This window comes from Lissotriton helveticus, chromosome 4_1 (genome assembly GCF_964261635.1).
Source record: "Lissotriton helveticus chromosome 4_1, aLisHel1.1, whole genome shotgun sequence".
NCBI classification, from domain to species: Eukaryota; Metazoa; Chordata; class Amphibia; order Caudata; family Salamandridae; genus Lissotriton; species Lissotriton helveticus.
In genome coordinates this window covers 496226201-496246090 of record NC_136063.1, presented here as the reverse complement: position 1 = coordinate 496246090, position 19890 = coordinate 496226201, and the positions used below count along the sequence as shown (strand labels likewise).

Here is a 19890-nt window from a genome sequence, read left to right as displayed (position 1 = left end):
GAAAGATGCCGGTAGTGAGGGATGTGTTCCATATTTCAGACAGCACCTGGATGGAGGAGTTAGCCAACCTCCTTCCACAGTTTCGGAGGACGTGGGCCCTTCGGAGAACCCGACTTACAGCCCTGGATCACCGCCAGTGCCTCCTTCTGTGAGATCAAAGTGATTTCTAAGAAGAGAGACCTAAGTGTTTTCCTTATCATTACGTCTGATTTGACAGTTTCAACTATTGCCGAAAAAGAATTGTATACCTTACAGGTTTTGTTGCAAAAAAAATCTGATATTTTCTCACATAATGCCACCGAAGGTTGTGTGTCAGTCATCAACTCGCGAGGTTTAAGGAAAGCGTTTACAACCTTAAAAATAGCCTTGCCAGGTTTATCAGCATTCTCAATACATTTAGCTATATAATCTCTCCTAGCTTCCTTCATTGATTTGTACATTTCTTTCAGCGATTTTTTTTAACTTTTTTTTTTATATATATATTGTTTTTGCTGTGCTATCGTGGTCCGCTCGCAACTGTCTCTCAAGGCGCTTGCATCTGCTATTCGTAGTCCTCAACAACTCCGAGAACCCGGTTCCCAGGTTTCAAATTACCCGTATGACGGACCATTCTTTTGCCTACCTTGGTCTTAAGCTTTGGTACTCGTTACTGGATGATTTTCAGAAACTGTAAATCATTTGTTATCTTCCGTGAGATGCTGAAAACTTGGTTATTCTGATTTTGTACTGTTGGGACAGCTAATATGCGACCGCCTTTGCGCTGGGAAACTCTTCGTGGTAGCTGTGCACACTACAAGTTGCTAATAATAGCTGGATTTTTCACTCGTCCAATATCTCATCACGGGAGAAGTATACTAGCATCAAACTCTGCCGCCATGCATGGCTTAGTGTGTATGTCCAAACCAGCGGTTGAACAAAACCTCAGTATTTGTTTGGTCTCCAAATCGACAGCATGTTAGAAAAAATCAAAAAAGGCACTAAAAAAGCTGTGTGTTTTCTACAGATCAAAGCCTAAAGCTTTTTTCCATAAGAAATAGTAAAGAGGGGGTCACATGGTCATCAACCCAATTTATGAAACCGGAATATAAGCAGCAGCAGCTGTTTCATGAAATTGAGGAAGGTGTTGAACACTGCTAGCCCAACTTTTCTTTTGAATGCATTGGCAAAGCCACAACTTTCCCTGGACATTTGTGTAAGTTACCTCTCTGGCAAGCCTACAGAGCCCTGCCTGGGCAGGACATGTACACTGCATGTCCTGACAGTAAAACCCACACAAATGTCATTTGTATTGTGGAAAGACTTGATCGCCTAGTTAGCGAATACAGGGTTACATGCTGACCCTCCGCTGTTCTAACAACTGAATGTTGCGACCAAAGTAGGCACTCCAAGGTATCAAGCAACTTGTTATATTAAACCTGACTTGTATCTCAAGTCGAGATTAATGTAACTTGTTTCAGTGTGCAGCTTTAGCAAAGCTGCCACTTTGTTGCCTTTACAACTCCTGTGCCTTACTGGGCACACATGGAGCCTGCTCCATAAGACAGCTTTCTGCCATCCTGGAGAGATGTGCCAACTACTCTCAGGAAAAAGAACAATGGGGGATTGCAGGCCAGGGAAGCGTCTACCCCCCTCCTACAGGAATCCACTTAGGCGAAAGCCCCAAAAGGCAGGATTCAAAGTTGAAGCCACCTCTGAAGGGAAGATGTGTAACACCCAGTGGGAGGAATGCTCCATTGTTGAGGTGGACAGGCTAGAACAGGAAACAGAGAGGGGAAACCAGTTGCCAACCCAGTTTTCCCAGTGGCTTTTTGCTCTGAGGTAGCCACAGCCCAGGGGTGGACTGGTGATGTCTGGTTACTGAGAGAGGTGTCTTGCTATCTTGGGAGTGGGCAGAATGGTGCATCCTGGCATAGCCTGATGCCACACTCTGCAGGAAATGGTCACCAGGTAGGAGGGAACCTGGTAGCCCATTGGCCACCAACCGCATCCTGCAAGGAGGGCATCTTCCGAGCATAAAGAGGGCACCCCTGGCACCCAGACCTCAGATCTCGACTACCTTGGAAGAAAAACCGAAGAAGGACTTCCCTGCTACAAGGATGGACCAGCAAAGAGAGGCTGCACTGACGAGGACTGCACCTGCTGCACCTGGTGACGAGCAAAGAGAGGGACTATGTCCGTCGTGTCCTGCTCCAATCAAAGCAGTCTCCAGAGCCCAGTCAAGCCGAGAGAACTTCAAGGACCAGCTGACTTGCCTCCTGCTCGCAGCACACTAAAGAAGTCTGCTGAGGCAAGTTGGTAGCCCAAATTCTTCTTGCCGCAACCACCGCTGCCGTGCAGCACCGAGGACCAAGACCCTAAGCACATAGTCAACTAAACTCAGGAGTTCTGTCGGAGAGTTGCTGGGCCCCTCAGAATGCGAGTTATTGAGTCTTGAAAGGATTGGCCTGTGACCATGACAAAGGGCACCTGGTAGTCCAGTGGTGACTGGACTTTGGACAGACCGGAGAGGACTTTGTGGGACATTGACCGTGCAACTAGGACTCCCTCACCATCTTAGTGGACCGAGGAATCCATGCAGAAAGACACCTGGCAAACACTTCACATCCATAGCATCTTTATGGCATCTTCAGCATCCTTCTTCTCTTGCATCAGGATCACTCCATAGGAATCCGTTGCAGTGTGGATAAAGTACCTGGAACTGTCGAAGGGCTGCTCCTTCTGTGAAGGTTACGGTTCTGGAAAACCTTGCTGGTCCCCTTGACTAGTTCTGTGCCAGAGTTGGTCACCCCAAGTACTTCTAACCAACCACATTGATACTTACCGACGTTTTCCTTGAAAAAGATTATGAGTGTCCAATTTGTTGACTTTGCCAAAGCTTGTTCTGGTTGAGTGAAATTGCTCCTATTTATTATTGTTTATAAAATCTTAACTTTACCACCTTTTGGTATTCACAAATGTAAGTTACTACTAGTAACTTTACTCCTAGTAAACGTACTTCTAGTAAAGTTACTACTAGTAAAGTTACTAGCGGTAAAGGTACTAGTAATAACTTACTTTTGTGAATACTGCACAGTAGTAAAATTAGACTTAGGTTTAACTTTACTTTGGTGAATCAGGCCCAATATCTCCGAAACTCAGGGTTATGGTTAGTCCAGTGTTATTGGTTACCGATGATTATTGGCTATTAATAGTGACTGGGATTTGTCTTCTGCTCTCAATTGCATCTGTTTTTCATGGACCACTTAGCTTTAAGGTTCAGTACTTAGTGTTCTAGGAAATCTTGGACATATAAGTTATGCACAGATGTGCCAGCTTCTGGGACAACAAGGCATAACCTAGTTAGCTTTTAACATTTGATAGTGGTGTACTACTTCACATAGCTTTCATAATAACCTTATTCAACTTATAATTTATATCTTCAGCGACAATTTATTGATTTTTAAAAATCCATTATTCATAACTCACACTCCTCGTATTGCAAAATCAAAAGTGAAAGCATGAACAATTATATATTTTGTTGAACAGATCCCAATGCATTTTGGGACAAAGCCCTACTTCAGGGGAAGGTATCCTAAAATGTAACCAGAGTATCAATATTCAATGATCAATGTATTTTAAGTGTAATGAAAATCCCCAAGTAACCACAACAGACACCATCCAAAATGCTGGAAAAAAAATCCTCTGCATGTTACAGTAACTGGAAAGAAGCTGAAGTGAATAGAGGAAAGTAAGTTCATTGTGCAAAGTACCACTCTCATATGAAAAAGTCCCATATTAAAAAACGAGGAATAACTCGGTGAATGAAGAAGCGAATTCGGTTCACTTTGTGCCCGTGAAACACCAGTGCTTAAAACCTCCACGAGTGAAGAATTTAAAGCAGCTCGACCTTCTTTGACGCAAAAAGTGTGAAAGACAAATCCAGCTTCCTGAGTATGGCTGAAGTTACTGGTGGTAGTGACAGCCAGTCAGGGTTCTTGAGGGGTACGTGTCTGCATGTAATTCAGTGAAATCATGATTAGAGCCATGTTACTGACAATCTCTTGCACAGGCTGCATCAGATACTGAAGTGTTCAGTGAACCAACTGTTGCAAATTTGATAGTTTTTCATTCTGCTCCAATCACTGGAATGATCAGAGGTATTCTTTACCCAGCATATCAGGGCATTGCAGGTCATGCTTTACTTCAGAACTCCTGCTTCTACTGGACCTGGTGGTTCTTTAGAGGCTTAAACTATCGAATAGAGATTTCTAGCCGCAGATTTCTTACCTTTGAATAACCCCAGGTGTCAGACTGGACCTGGAAGATTTTCCAGCAGTACCCCTGCGTGCCAGTAGGTGGTTTTGTTGGCTCAACGTCGTCCCCGTCAAAAGTGACATGCGCAGTACCTATACAGGCACCACTGTCAGCTTTTTTTGTGAGATTTCATCTCCTGGTGTGAGCATGTCACCCAAGAACCCAGCAGGTTTCAAACCATGTGGGGCCTGTCCTAGGCAAATTGGTTGCAGACCCCCTCTTGGTGTGTTTGTGGTGCCTGAAGCCAGGACACAATTCCAAGGCGTGTGAGGACTGCCGCGTCATGCACCTGACGACGCTGAGGGAGCAATCCCTTAAGTTCCTCGCCGCCAGACGTCAGTCGACTCCACGACAGTCGAGGTCCTGTTTGCGTAAGAGGCCCCAAGACCATTTGCGGAGCCTCTTCTGATATTCCTCGTTGCCCTCAAAATTGTCAGGTAATTCGCACAAGAAGTGGAAACGCTCTGCCTTCCCTGCGTCCGTCGAAGTCACTCCAGGCCATGCGAGTCATTTGGGTCTGAACTTTGGGCTGCTTCACACTTCCCTAATTGTTCCAGAGCCGGAGTGGACCCCACCCAGCTGAAGAAATTTTATGAGGCCATGCGCCTCAATTTTGGGCAGCCCGGTCCGCTGGATTGCCGTTGGACCCCACAGTCGTGGGAGGGGACCCCACTGAAACCATGCTGGCGGGTCCACCCTCACTGTCAGTCAGGCCACAAGGATCCATTGCTGGTTCCAGAGCGGAGCTGCTGGAGAAACAGAGACCTTTCTCTGCACCCGCCCGTGTGCCAACTCCTCAGGTAATGTCATTCCCATCATCATACCCGAATCTGACACGGAGCCAGATGGGAGTCGTCTGATACTGGTGCCGGCAGAGGATTTTTTCCCCGGGGAGGAGCCAGTGCCCTATTTAGTGGATAGGCCTGACAAGGGTGATGTGTGGGAGGGTGTCAGGTTGAGGGAGGTAAAGGGGGACCCAGAAGAGACTTAGCTGAAGACTGTCATTGGTATTCTCCCACCATTGTGCCTGAAAAAGAAAACAAAGAAGGACTTTTCATTTTACAGGAAGCAGAGACCCAAACAAGGGAAGGACAAGGTCATGCACAGGAGTGGGACATAGATGTAAGGAGAGGAGACAGTGAAGAAATACCGACCACCAACCTGGATAAGTGCTTAGCATGTTCCTGTGCAAAGCAGGATGTGTTGCCAAGAGAAAAACACACTCCCCGCGTAAAGAAAGGATTCCGGGTGAGACTCCGTTTAACTTTTTCTTAACAACAAGAGTATAAATGTTTGGAAAAACAGTATAAAAATCCCCCAATACAGGAAAACGGAGATCAACATTGGTATAGGCGACAAGGGGATCAACAGATATATGGAATATAAGAGGGGGGTAAAATAGAAGGCAAAATGATATATGGTCATGAGGCTTACCTATGGTATATTCTTTTTCGAGGGTGCCAACTGGCAGAATCCAGAAAGTGACCTGAAGAAATAAATGAAAAAGATAGTTATCGAACTGAATAACTAGAATTAACCTTTCCTCTTATACCTTAGAAAACCTAAATATATAGTAAAGAACTGGATTGTGAATCAAACATGCTCAAAGAGAGACCCTTATGGAGACGACCCAGTTGACGAGGGCAACTGGTATGAGGAACTGGGTGAGGCCAGCAGGTTAGACACCTCACTTGACACTAGCCTGGTTTCCCCTCCTATTGTGGCTACGGAGGAGGAAGCTTCTTTCCCTATGGTGGTGCACAGGGCAGCTGACATCCTGGACCTTCAGCTGCCCCCAGTGGCTTGACTGGGGGTGCTTCAAACAGGAGTCACCCCCTCAGAGCCTTTACTCCTATTTCATTAAGCCGGATGTCCTACTTAGGGCATTGCCCAAGCACTGCATAGGGGCTCCTGTGAATAGGACGATTGCCCTCCTTTAACGCCTAACTCCTGGGGAACCCAGTTTCCTTACCCAGCATCCCACCCCAGAGAGCTTTTTTTTCCAAGCCTCCTTGTTCCGCATTCACCCTGGAGCGTTCCCTACCACACCAAATAGGGATTCCAAGAGACTGGACACCTGCGGTAAGTAAATGTTCTCTTCCATCAGCCTTGCACTGCCGTGAGTGAACACCATGTGCCTATTGAACCGTTAGTCCCATACACTATGGGATTTGGCTGTCTATGGTCCATACACTCTAAGGCAGTTGCCAACGGAAGAGAAGCAGCAAAGTTCTCAATCAGGTGTGGTCTTGACACAACCGACTCGCTATATAGAGCGATTTCATAGTTTGTGACCTTGCGGAGCACGCCTAGCAGAGAACATCTGGTTTTTCAGGGAATGTCCAGGATTTCCTCATGAACATGCACTTTGATGGCTCTCGCCTATTTGGAGACCAGGCTTATTCATCGCTGTAGCATTTAAAGGATAGCAGAGCTTACATCCAGGTCCTTGGGCTGGTCTGTGGCCCCTGATCAACTCCACTCCAGATTCCCCCCTTTTTGGAGCTATGGAAGGGGTCTTAAGCTGCACCCATAGCCTCTCAGCTACCACAGCCAGTAGGCGCCCCAGCCAAGGGCTCTAGTCCCACAGATCATGTGGGACATGAAGCCAGTGGTCAGGTCAGTCCACCAACAAGCCCCTCATCCCCCCGGCTTCCAAACCTTATTTTGTCGGCCATCACAGGCACCCAGTATTAGGGAGGATATTCCATCCCCTCCCCCACTGGTTGTCAGTAACATCAGGCCGATTTGTACTACAGATAGTCTAAAGTAGCTTCGCCCTTTCCTTTGTGATACCCGCTTCACCCATCCCACCCACTTATTATTGGCTGACGGAGGACCATCATTCCTTGCTCTGTTAAGAAGTGCAAGCTCTCTTGGCCAAGGGAGACGTAGAGAGCCTGCATCAGAAGTAGGTTGTGGTTGCTATTGCTGCAACCTTCTGGTGTCAAAGGACGGAGGATTTCGTCCTATTCTATATCTGCAGCTTCTCAACCTCCTCTTGAAAGAGAAATTCAGAATGCTCTCGCTCGCCCAAGTTTAGTCTGCCCTGGATCTGCGAGACTGGATGGTAGCGTTGGACTTGCAGTATGCTTGTTTTCGCATCCACGTCCTGCCAGACCACAGACGGTATCTCTGGTTCATGGTGGGCCACAAGCACTTTCAGTTCACTGTGCTCCCCTTCAGCCTTATCAGTGCCCCTCGGTGTTCACCAATGTGATGGCGGTAGTCACAGTTCACCTGCCGAGATCAGGGATTTAATTCTTCCTCTACCTCAATGACTGGTTATTCAAGTCCGGCTCACCCCAGGCAGTCTTCACTCGCCTTCAGACTACAGTGAACCTCCTGCTCTCACTGGGGTTCACTATCAACATGCAGAAGTCATACCTGGCTCCCTCTCAGACGCTCCTCTTCATCTGCACTTTTATGGACACGGTGCAGTTTCGGGCCTATCCTCCCGAGTGGCAAGTCTAGGATATTCATGCTAAGATATCGACTTTTCAGGGGGGCGCGTTTCAGGGGGCGCGTGGCTAAGCTGGCAAAGATGGCAGACGTGCTCGGGTAGAGCTCCGCCTGGAGCTCCCCATACACGGCCACATTTATCTGCCCAATGCTGACCTGCTGTGGCTCCTGACAAGCAGAGACGTGCCTGGATGCCTACAGCGTCCCGGAGGCGAGTTTCCCCGAAAATCGGGGACTGCTGACCGTGCCCAAGACTCTGAGCCCTGTGATCGGCGGGGCGCGCTCCCAACTCATCGGAGCCGCCGGCTACGCGAGTCCGAGGCTGAACTCCGCCCACCAGGCCCCGCCGAGTGGCGCAGCTGCTTTCACGGTGCTGCCGGGAGTGAGACTCGGGCCACGCTGAGCGGAGGAGTGGGAACCGTGCCCTAGATGTCTGCCCCGCTGGACTGGATAACCGGCGTGCCTTGGCTCCTGGCATTGACCCCTGGTGTGTCCGCGCGACGGCCTGGCGACCGTGCACTGACGCCCGACCCAGAGGGGCTGACTTCGTGAATCGCACCCTACTTTCGGAGTGTGCCTGCTGAAATCCCAGGCTCGGGTAAGTGGGCCCCTTGACGGACTGTGCTCTACTGAACTGACCTCGCTGCGAGCTGGAGGCCCGGTGACAGTGGGGACATTGTACTGTGGAGGGCCGGCAGCGAGTCATGGTGGACCCTAGTGACTCTGGACATTCCTGGGTGGCCCCCCAGTCACCCCCCTGGCCTCTATCGAGCTCTGCCCATTTGGTCCTGGGTGTTGTGGCTCTAGTGGTCGGGTTGGGGCGCTACCAGCAATCTTCTTCTGGTCCTGCATGCTGGGGTAACACTGTGGTGCTTCTGCTGTTCTGGATGCCACACACAGCTGCCCCACAGCTCCACTCCCACCTGCGCTGCTATTCTCAGTTGGGCTGCTGGATTGTGACTGCGGCTCTGCTCTGTTATCCGTTCACTGCTGCATCCCCGACGGGGGCACCCGGGTGTGGCGAAGAGGATCTACTATCTGAATGCCACTGGTAAGTGGTGCAACGCACGCTCCACACCCGCGCCCTTCTGTGTTTGACCGGTGGATGTCTTGTCTCGGCGGCTCTGACATTTGGCACGACCCCTGTAACTGAAGCAGAGGCCACTCTTCTCCTGGCGTTGCAGTGCAGGTAGAGCCCCCACCTCTGAGATACTGGTTCCAGTGGCAGGACTCTACACCCCTTATGCACCACGCCGAGCTGCACTTCAACCCCTAGCACCACGCTCTTCCGCTGGCTGCTTCCCGCCGGCCCCGCCACCCTGTGATGGGGATCTCCTGGTGTGCTGCGTGCCGGCCTCTGCTCCCTGCAGTGCCTGCCCTGGCGTGACGGCTTCTTCCGTGCTGAGCCGGTGCTCTTGGTCCGTGACCGGATTGTACCAGTGGACGCCACGCAACTGAGGCCCCAGCCACATGTCCCACGGCACTCGTGCTAAGGTGAGTGCAGGACGTACCCTAACCTCGCCTCTGTCCTTCAGCAGTAAATCAAGCAAGATGGCGACGCAAACTGCCACGGACTCCACCTCTGGCAAATTGGATGCAGTTTTGGCGGCAGTCGAGAACCTGGGCGAGACCCTGCAACAAGTGCGCACTTCCTTAGAAAATAAAATTGACAAGGTGGCCATAGACCTTACACATTTGCGCGCAGATCACCGCAAACTAGCGGACCTCACCTCTGCCACAGAAGCTGACGTCGCTCTGCAGGTTGTAGCCGCAGACCAGCATATACAAAATCTGCTCAACCGCGTCGAGTTCCTGGAGGACAGGGTCGAGGATGCCGAAGGGCGGACAAGACGCAACAATGTGCACCTGGTGGGCCTGCCGGAGGGCCAGGAGGGGAAAGATCCGGGTGTGTACACCGAGACCTGGCTCCGTTCTCTGCTACCTGAAGGCACTCGCTCATCTCATTTCATAGTGGAGTGGGTGCACAAGATGCCTGCGAGGCTGTTGCCAACGGGCTCCAACCCCTGACCGTTCTTGATCTGCCTCCTCAATTACAGGGCCAGAGATGCCATATTGCAGGAAATGAGAAAACTATGGGACATTCAGGTTGATAATCATAAAATAATGTTCTTTCCAGACTACACAATACAGGTCCAAAAACAGAGGTACTCCTACATGGCAGTCAAAAAACGCCTTAGACAACACAATCTGCAGTACTCTTTCCTGTTCCCAGCACGTCTTCATGTAGTTGCCAATGGGAAGACTCATTTCTTCCAAACCCCACAACAAGCGGCAGAATGGATGGATTCTTATGCCTCCGCAAATCCTGAAGCTGCGCCCTCTGGCCCGCAACAACAGTCACGCAATGCGTCCTCCCACCGCCGCTGTACTGGCAGACGGCGGAGGCACTCTCAGACCTCCCAGTCTGCTGGACCAGACCGGAGCCAAGCGCTGAGGGAGCGCTGTGAGGTATTCCTGGCCACTGCGGACATCACAGGCTCTCAACTGGACGACCACGCCTCTGTCTCCAGCCATCAGGACCGGGACCAGATCAGTGACAATGATTACTCCGACGTCCAGCAGGCCTCTTATGAACTGCTTAACGTCACTGCACAAACGTCCGACAACATTGTCTAACAAGTTGTATTAGATCATCGCTTATGCGACACGCCTTTGTCATCTGTTGGGGCCAGCGGACACGGCCTGCCCTACCTTGCACTGTCTAGTGCTGCAGTCCCTGGGATCTTCGACACAGTTGCAGCTTGGCTGTGTCTTGAACTCTGCTCCTACGATGGTCCTGGGGCTCCTCTCGTTCCTTTTTTATTTTAATTTTATTTAATGCGATTTTATATAGCGCAAACTTTACCCGAAGGTGTCAGAGTGCTTTACATAAGAACCAGTTGCAAAACATAAGGACTAAGGATTACATGCGTTACATAAAAGATACAAACAGAAAAAGTTGCAAATGTACAAGATGTAAAGTCACACAAAGAAGAGACTGGTGATTAGAGTTATCTCTATATACATAGGGAAGGGCTACGGATGGATATACTCTAAGAGTCACATAGGAATGGTAGAGAGTACACAGGACTGCACACTCACTCGTTATCCCTGAGTCAGCATGGATCACCGGGCTGAGATATCGCTCGGCGCGACGATCGCCCCTTTACGACTGGCTGACAGTCGGGGAGCTCCTGAGATTTTTTCAAGATACTTGCATATCCTTTGTTCATTACAAGTGTTTAGCGCACCCCCCCCCTTAGTCATTGTGTGAATGTTGTCTTGGTACAAGGTTTGGACGATGGCCTGTTGCAAAATCGCCCTTTTGGTATTACTTACTCTTTTTGAACTGTTTGCTTCGCCATCTAACGTGTGGAAGCTTAATTTTCAACCACTTAGGGCTATAGGGCTAGAGGAGCCAATAATGCGGCCACACTCATTGCTTGCGAAGTCTACTTGTTTATGTGCTCTTTCTTCTGCTCACATTCTTCACACACTATGGCCTCCGTTAAAATAGGCACATGGAACGTGCGGGGCATGCACACTCCATCACGACGCTATCAAATATACTCTTATCTCTAGCGACACCTTATACAGATATTGCTGTTGCAAGAGACCCATTTGTCCAAAACTGAGCTGCCACACCTACATCGCCGATGGCGGGGTAAGCTGTACGCCACAGGCTACTCAGCGTTTGCGCGAGGAACATTAATATGGGTCAGACCGAGGGTCCCTTTCAAAGTTACGGATGTCAAAATAAACACTGAAGGCAGATATGTGGTGGCGCACGGTACCTATTCACCTATTCACATTCAGGCCTATTTCACTGCTTCCTTTGCCAATTAAGATCTTGGAGAAACTGGCGACAAAACATCTGTCCAGCTTTATAGAGACTAACATCTGCTTGGACGAGGCTCAGTTTGGTTTTAGGCCAGCCCACGGTACTGAGTCTGCATTGGTGACCGCTTTGGCTGACCTTCGTTCGCGTGTCGACCTTGGTCGAGCAGCCTTTTTAGTGCTGCTCGACATGTCGGCCGCGTTCGACATGGTCAGCCATGCCATTCTGGCCACGAGACTAGAGGAGATTGGGGTATCTGGCCTGGCCCTGGATTGGTTGGTCTCTTACCTTGGTAATAGACACCAGGTGGTAGCCTTGCCGCCCTACCGTTCTGACATCAAGAAAGTGGGGCAGGGCGTACCTCAAGGGTCGGCCATTAGCCCTATTCTATTTAATCTATACCTCCGTCCCCTGGTCAGATTGATTAAGTCCTTTGGCATTGCGGTCATCAATTATGCCGATGACACGCAACTTATCTTCTCGTTTGAGGGTAGGGATGCTGTGTCGCAGGAGACGTTCCATCGCTGCATGACAGCTACCGCAGAATGGCTGAGTTTGAACTCCCTGCAATTTAACAGCTCAAAACCCGAGGTTCTGCACTGCTCAATGGATCGCATTCCCCGGCCTCTGCCACCGGACTTTTGGCCTTCTTCCTCCCAGGGCACTGGGGCAGCGGCAGCTTCAACTCGGAATCTGGGTGTGATGTTCGAATCTAATCTACAGCTAGACGCGTTTGTCAATAAAACCATGGCAACATGTATGATGCTGCTCCGAACATTGTGGAAGATTCTTTCCTTCCTCCCGGTCCATGCCCGCCCAGAGGTAGTGCGTAGTATCATCTTAAGCAGGCTGGATTACTGCAACGCGCTACTTCTGGGTGCGCCAGCTATCCTAGTGGGTAAACTGCAGCGAGTGCAGAATATGGCTGCTAAGCTGGCTCTGTCTAGACGGCGTTTTGATTCCTCTTCCTTGGCGCTTATGGATCTCCACTGGCTGCCAATTGTCCAGCGGATTGATTTTAAAGCTCTATGTCTTGTTTTTAGGGCCCTCCATGGCCAGGGGCCGTCTTCGTTGCAGACGATGTTCTCCTGGTATATTCCTACCAGACCCCTTCGTTCTTCATCAGCTTGTCTGGTGGTAATCCCTAAAATTGTGAGGACTCGGATGGGCGGACGCTCCTTCAGATTCGCCACAGCTAAACTGTGGTATGCTCTACCCTTGCCCTTAAGAAGCAAGGAGGATCTTCCCTCCTTCAAAAAAGGTTTAAAAACACACCTCTTCCCAGGATAGCGTAAAGATTGAGGCAGCATAACATTGCGTATGGCTGGTTAAGTCAAGCGCCAGGATACCCTTTGGGTGACAGTTTTGCGCTATATAAATATGCCATAAAATACATACAATACAATTAGACGACAGGCATGTAGTGCTTGCCTCGCTGTATGCCCCTAACACGTAACAAGGGGTGTTCCTTGATCATATCTCACAAATTCTAGCACCCTGGCATGATTTCCCTATGCTGCTACGGGGTGATTACAATAGTGTATTAGATGCAGGACTGGACAGGTTGTTCCCTCCCCTCCCAGGTATGAGCACAGCACACGCCATGAGGGCTCTAGCCGGCTGGGCGTCACAGTGGAACCTGATTGATGCATGGAGACACTCACACCCGACTGACAGAGTATACTCCTATCAATCGGGGAGGCCCACAGGCTGCATGTTCGCCTTAACCGCTTTATGACGTCTCCCGCCTTGTTGCCTTATGTAGTCTCAGCACATTATTTGGGCCGAACCCACTCAGACCACAACCCCCACATCCTAGACCTGCAGTGGGCAGACGCCCGACCCCCAATCGCCACCTGGCGGCTGCAGCCTGTTGTTTTATTAGATGCGCCTTTCCGTGGCTCCTTGGCCACCGCCATTGCAACATTTTGATGACAATGCAGGCACAGCATCCGCCGCTCATATAGAGTGGAATGCTTTCAAGGTGGTGATGCGTGGCCACTGCCCACACACACAAGGGGGTATGCGCAAGCAGCTGGAGAAGAAATTGCTCAGAATAGAAAAGCGCTTAGCTACACTTGAACGGGGCAGGACATGGATGCCACAGACACCCTGTCTGACGTGTGAGAGGAACACTCCCGGCTTCTGGATAGGTTACGCTGTTTAAACTATGCGGTACACGCTGTGAAAACTCACCACCAGGGTGACAAGGCAGACAAGCTACTCTTCTGATCTTCTGACTCCGCCGATCACATCCGTGCATACTCCGCAGGGTACTGTGGTGTACACCCAGGCAGCTATTCATGACGAGTTTACTTCTCACTACGCTCAGTTATATCTATCCCAAGCGCAATCCACACCCGCTGAGCTTCAGTCCTTCCTGACAGGAGTCGAGTTACCGTAGCCCACCCCGAGCAACAAGAAGAGATTAATGCTCCCCTCTTGCAGGAGGAAATACGTGACAGCATTTTTTCGCTATCTAATGGCAAATCACCGGGCCCTGACGGCTTGCCCGCTGAATTTTATAAGGCATATTCAGACATCTTGCTTTCGCAGCTACTGACTCTGTACACAACCGCCATAAAAGACTCCTCGCTCACGACTACACAAAATGAGGCGACCCTTGTCTACTTACTTAAGCCGGGTCGAGACCCTCAACTCCTGGGCTCCTATAGCCCTTAGACTGTTCCCATGAGGCACAGGGTCAGACTGATTTGCATATGGCCATGTCTGAACTGGGGTGGCAGAGTGGGCTAAAGAACGGTGATGGATTAAACCCAGATCTGTTGACTGGGTGTGAGTGTTTGATTGGTTCAGATGCTCCGTCCATCACCACCCCCTTTTGTACCGCTTTGTTCTCCATAAGTTGGCAGGGTATGCTCAGACGTTGAGTCCCTTGCTCACTTTGCCACTGGATTCAAGCAAGCCTTTGCTGAAGACCGCTTAAATGCCAGAAACCGGTCCTAGGAAGCTTGATTCCGGTCCAGGGAAGGCATGGCTTGGCATTTCGGGCTGGACTGTTCCCATGAGGCACAGGGTCAGACTAATTTGCATATGGCCATGTCTGAACTGGGGTGGCAGAGTGGGCTAAAGAACGGTGATGGATTAAACCCAGATCTGTTGACTGGGTGTGAGTGTTTGATTGGTTCAGACGCTCCGTCCATCACCACCCCCTTTTGTACCGTTTTGTTCGCCGTAAGTTAGCAGGGTATGCTCAGACGTTGAGGCCCTTGCTCACTTTGCCACTGGATTCAAGCAAGCCTGGCTGAAGACTGCTGAAATGCCAGAAACCGGTCCTAGGAAGCTTGATTCCGGTCCAGGGAAGGCATGGCTTGGCAGTTCGGGCTGGACTGTTCCCATGAGGCACAGGGTCAGACTGATTTGCATATGCCCATGTCTGATCTGGGGTGGCAGAGTGGGCTAAAGAACGGTGATGGATTAAACCCAGATCTGTTGACTGGGTGTGAGTGTTTGATTGGTTCAGATGCTCCGTCCATCACCACCCCCGTTTGTACCTATAGCCCTTGGCACTCCTCAATACAGATTACAAAATATTTTCATCTGTGCTGGCCAAACGCTTAGCTCCACTGGTAAAGACTGATTCACCCCGACAGGAACAGTTTTGTCCCTACCAGAAGCACCTCCGTCAACATACGACGGTTATTCCACGTGCACACGTATGCCCCCATGACTGGCCGCGATCCGGATGCCTAGTTCTCGATTTGGAGAAAGCTTTTGATTCCCTAGAATGGCCTTATCTTGCGGCGGTCTTGCGCAAATACGAGCTGGGGGACGATTACATCCAGATGGTTGGCCTCCTTTATAGACGCCCTATGGTACGGGTCAAGATGGGGAAGCTAATTTCCGACGCCTTGAGAATTAGACGAGGGACAAGGCAAGGATGTCTGCTGTCCCCACAACTCTTTTTCCTAGCTATGGAACCCCTGGCAGCATTGCTCGGGCCAGTGGTGGTGATTGGGGTCTACAGCTAGGTGACAGGCTACACACTGTCTCGCTTTACGCGGATGACCTATTATTGTATGTTAGAGACCTGCGGACTATCCCACCGGTCATAACGGACATCTTCCGACAATTTGAACGACTGTCAGGGCTCAAAGATAACTGGTCGAAATCTGGAGTTTATTCTGTTGTCAATGGGGTGACTGATACACCTATTATTATCAAGGGAGCCACGTTGACTTGATATCCATCCATGTTCAGGTACTTAGAGAGATATATATATACATCTCCCACAGACATCTTAGAGGGCAATTTGGTACGAGCCATAATGGCAATGTAATTGTAATTTGTAATTTGGACTTGTAAAGCGCACTAATACCCATGGATGTCCTGGCGCTGTAATGCATACCGCTGTGAAACCCTTCCTGGCTTTTCCCTGTGAAATGTCCACTCCTGGGCACCCCCAAGGTGAAGCCAGGCATCCCAGGGCTGTTGGGGCCATTGTGGAGATTAAGCAAGCTATTGCCCAGAGTTGCAGAGTGGGACCCATGATTAGAATCAGGTCCGAGGAAATTGAGCCCAAGACCCGCCGAGGCAGGAATTGAACCCTGGTCCCGGGCCAGACCTCTGCATCAGGGTCTGCCGCTCTAACCATTGAGCCACACTTCTTTGTGCAATCAGAGCACAAGCCCAGTTAAGATTTTCTGGAGCATGGAGGCCATCCTTCGTGATTTGATGTGGAACAAAGGCAGGCCTCGAATAGCACTAAGCAAACTATATGCGCCCTCGTGCAGCGGCGGTCTTGCAGTCCCGAACATGGAATTGTATTATCTGGCTTCCCAGCTGCAATGGGTGTCAAAATGGATGAGTGGGTGTGGAATGACGGATACTGCGACCACAACACTGCCATGGCCACAGTCCCAGCTGTATTACTTTTTTCACCCTATAAATCGCCTCTCCTGCCCGTCCCAGATCTACGTATCGCTGGTTCACAAGTGCTTCAGGAGAAGCCTGCATCTGGCACACGACACGCCTCCTTATGCTCCACTGTTACCATTATTAGGAACTCCCAGAGGCAAGGGTAAAGTGTCTGACTCTGAATTACAAGGGTGGCATGAGGCGGGCCTAGACGTGGTGGGTGATTTATACGCGGAGGACACCCTTCTCACGTTTGACACTCTATCCATGGAAAATGACATCCCTACCGGCCACTTCCTCTTACATGCGGCAATAGTGCACACCCTGACGCGACCTGGGGAGGCATCACCACTGAGCCCCAAACGCATTTCCTTGTACAATACCTGCATGTGATGGGAGAGGGCTCACACGTGGTACACTGGCTGACAGAGGCTCTCCTGACACACACACTGAAGCCACTGAAAAGACTACGCGAGAAGTGCGCTGCCGACAGAGGACGTTTGTGGGCTGATAAGGAGTGGGAGACAATTGTGGCTGGATCCACTTACATACCACGCAACTCATGATTCAAACTCATTCAGACATGCATAATTCATTAAGCGTACCTTTCCCCTGATGAGATTAATGACTACTTCCACCTTGACACCTCTGTTTGCCCCCGGTGTCCCCTAATTGACGCTGATCTGCTGCACATGTTGTGGTTGATCCTACTGGCACACAGTGGTGGACGCATTGGCAAACTGCACCACGGTCCTCTTGCCGTTTACCTGGAAAACCTATATCCTGGGGCTGCACACACGGACAAAAAAGAATAGATTAGCATCCAGATTCATAGACCTGGGCTTGATAACGGCAAAACGCCTCATCACGAAACGATGGAAACACGCTGACCCACCAGTGCCAGCTAGCTGGGAGAAGTCCTTTACAGTATGGGCGCAATCTGAGAGCACTACGCTACATAAGGAGGAAACTGCGGGGTTGCGCAAATATCCGATTGCACAGGCCTGGGGTGAACTCCTCAAACACCTCACGCACCCAGAGGCTGTGGAACGAGACTCGCAGTCCCCTGCCGTGACTGGTGCCGTCACACTATAATAAGCTGCCCCTCTCTATTCCCCCATCCCCCCCTCCTCCTCTCTTTGACAGACTAGCAGGGAAAATTCAATAAAAAGATGTTTAAAACTTTAAATTAAAAAAAAGATACCGATGTTTCAGCCTCTGTCCTGGATTTCGGTGAGACTGACTCAGAGGATGTGGGGCCTCATGGCCTCCTGCATCCTGCTGGTGACGCATTCCAGCTGGCATATGCAGACTCTGCAGTGGGAACTGAAGGTCCCGTAGATGCAGCATTAGGGGAATCTCTCCCACATGGTCCAGATCTAGGAGGAACGGCAAAAGACCCGCAGTGGTGGCTAACGAACCGTGATTGGGTCGGTGACAGACCCCTCTCCATTTACCAGCCAAAGCTGACTGTAGTGGCAGATGCGTCATTTCTGGACTGAGGTAGCCATGTAGAGGGGCGGAGTTCAGAGGACTTTCGTCTCTGGCAGAGTCTAATCTTCACATAAACCTTTTGGAACTTCAGGCGATCCGCTTGCCATTAAGAGCCTTTCTTCCTGCAATCAAGGAAAGGCTGGTGCAGGTCTTTACAGACAACACCACTGCCATGCGGTACTACAACAAACAGTGCAGGGTGGGGTCGGGGACCCTCTGTCAAGAGGCCTGTGCCTCTTGGCATGACTGGAACATCAGGACATTTCTCTGGGCATTCAACACCTGGCAGGCTCTCTGAACATCAGGGTGGATTAACTCTGCCGGAGATGCCTACTGGATCGCAAATGGTGTCTCCACCTGGAGGTGGTGCAAGGTCTCTTTCAGCAGTGGGGAGAACCTTGGTTAAATCTGTTCGCCACTGCCTAGAACGTGCAATGTCAGCAGTTCTGCACCTTGGAGTTTCCAAGGCGACCCTCGCTCATAGGTGCTTTTCGTATGAGTAGAGCTCCGGCCTCCAGTACGCCTTTCCGCCAATACCACTACTGCCCAGAATTCTCAAGAAGATCAGAAATGACCAGGCCCAAGTCATTCTTGTGGCTTTGGATTGGACACTGTGAGTCTGGTATTCCTAGCTGTTGAGCATGACCATCGGTCATCCGTCAAGCTACCACTTTGGGAGGATATTCTGTCGCAACAACAGGGCAGGGTTCTGCACCCACACCTGTGAACTCTTCACCTACATGCATGGAGATTAAACAGCGACAGTGGACAGCTTTGACCTTCCTCCCGAAGTCTGAGGTTATTTTGGCAGCCTGGCGTCCCTCGACCACGACTGAATACACCTGCAGTTGGGGAAAAATTGTATTATTATGTGCCTCCCACAATATCAACGCCCTTATTTGCACCCCTCTCAAGTTCTATTGTTTGTTCTGTCTTTAGCCCAGCAGGTCTCTGCTTTGGGCAAAGTTAAGGATTACCTGTCTGCCATTTCTGCGCTTTTTTCGGTTGCCAGACCAGCTTTTACTTTTTAAAGCCACCTGTTGCGGCAAGGTTCCTTAAAGACCTACAACATATGTTACCACCTAAGACTTTTATCATGCTTCAGTGGGACCTCAACCTGGTTCTGACCTTTTTGCGTGTGCACCATACGAGCTACTACACAATTGCTCTCTTACGCTGCAGACTATCAAAACTGCCATTTTTAGTGGCCATATAATCGGCCAGGAGGGTCAGCAAACTGCAAGTGCACTAAGTCACCCTCCTTTATACCACCTTTTACCAAGACAACTGGTTCTTCAGACAAGTGCCTCCTTTCTGCCAAAAATGATCACCCCTTTCTATGTAGGCCAGAACATCACCCTGGCTAGCTTCTTTGCTCCACCTCATCCCTTCAAAAAAGAGGAGAGACTCCACTGCCTGGACCCAAACAGAGCTTTGTCGTTCTACCTTGACCACACAAGAGAGTTCCTGGTGCACAATCAACCGTTCGTTGGTTATGTGGGGGCAAAGAAAGGGAAGGCTGTACAGAAAAGAACCATCTCATGAAGGATTGTCCTGTGCATTAAGATCTGCTACACATTGGCCAAGAAACAACCCCCTGAGAGCTTGTGGGCTCACTCTACCAGAGCCAAGGCTTTGACCACTGCGTTAACGCACAGCGTTCCTTTCCTGGATATCTGTGAGGCAGCGACATGGACGTCCCTACACACGTTTATAAAACATTACTGCCTGGGCAGTCGGGTCCATCGTGATGGGCACTTCGCCCTTTCTGGCCTGCAGGACTTATTGACTTAATTAGATTCGCTGACCCACCTCCAGGGAGGTATTGCTTGGGCATCTATTCAAAGGTAAGGAATCTGCAGCAAGAGGTCTCTATCATGAACAAGTTACTTACCTTCAGTAATGCCTTACATGATAGGGGCTTG

The 19890-nt window shown here is 50.1% G+C and overlaps 1 protein-coding gene across 6 annotated transcripts in view; it reads left to right on the top strand.

The window, feature by feature from the left end:
- LRRCC1 (leucine rich repeat and coiled-coil centrosomal protein 1) overlaps window positions 1–19890 on the top strand; it is a 481085-nt gene that overhangs the window by 343521 nt on the left and 117674 nt on the right. The window lies entirely within an intron of this gene.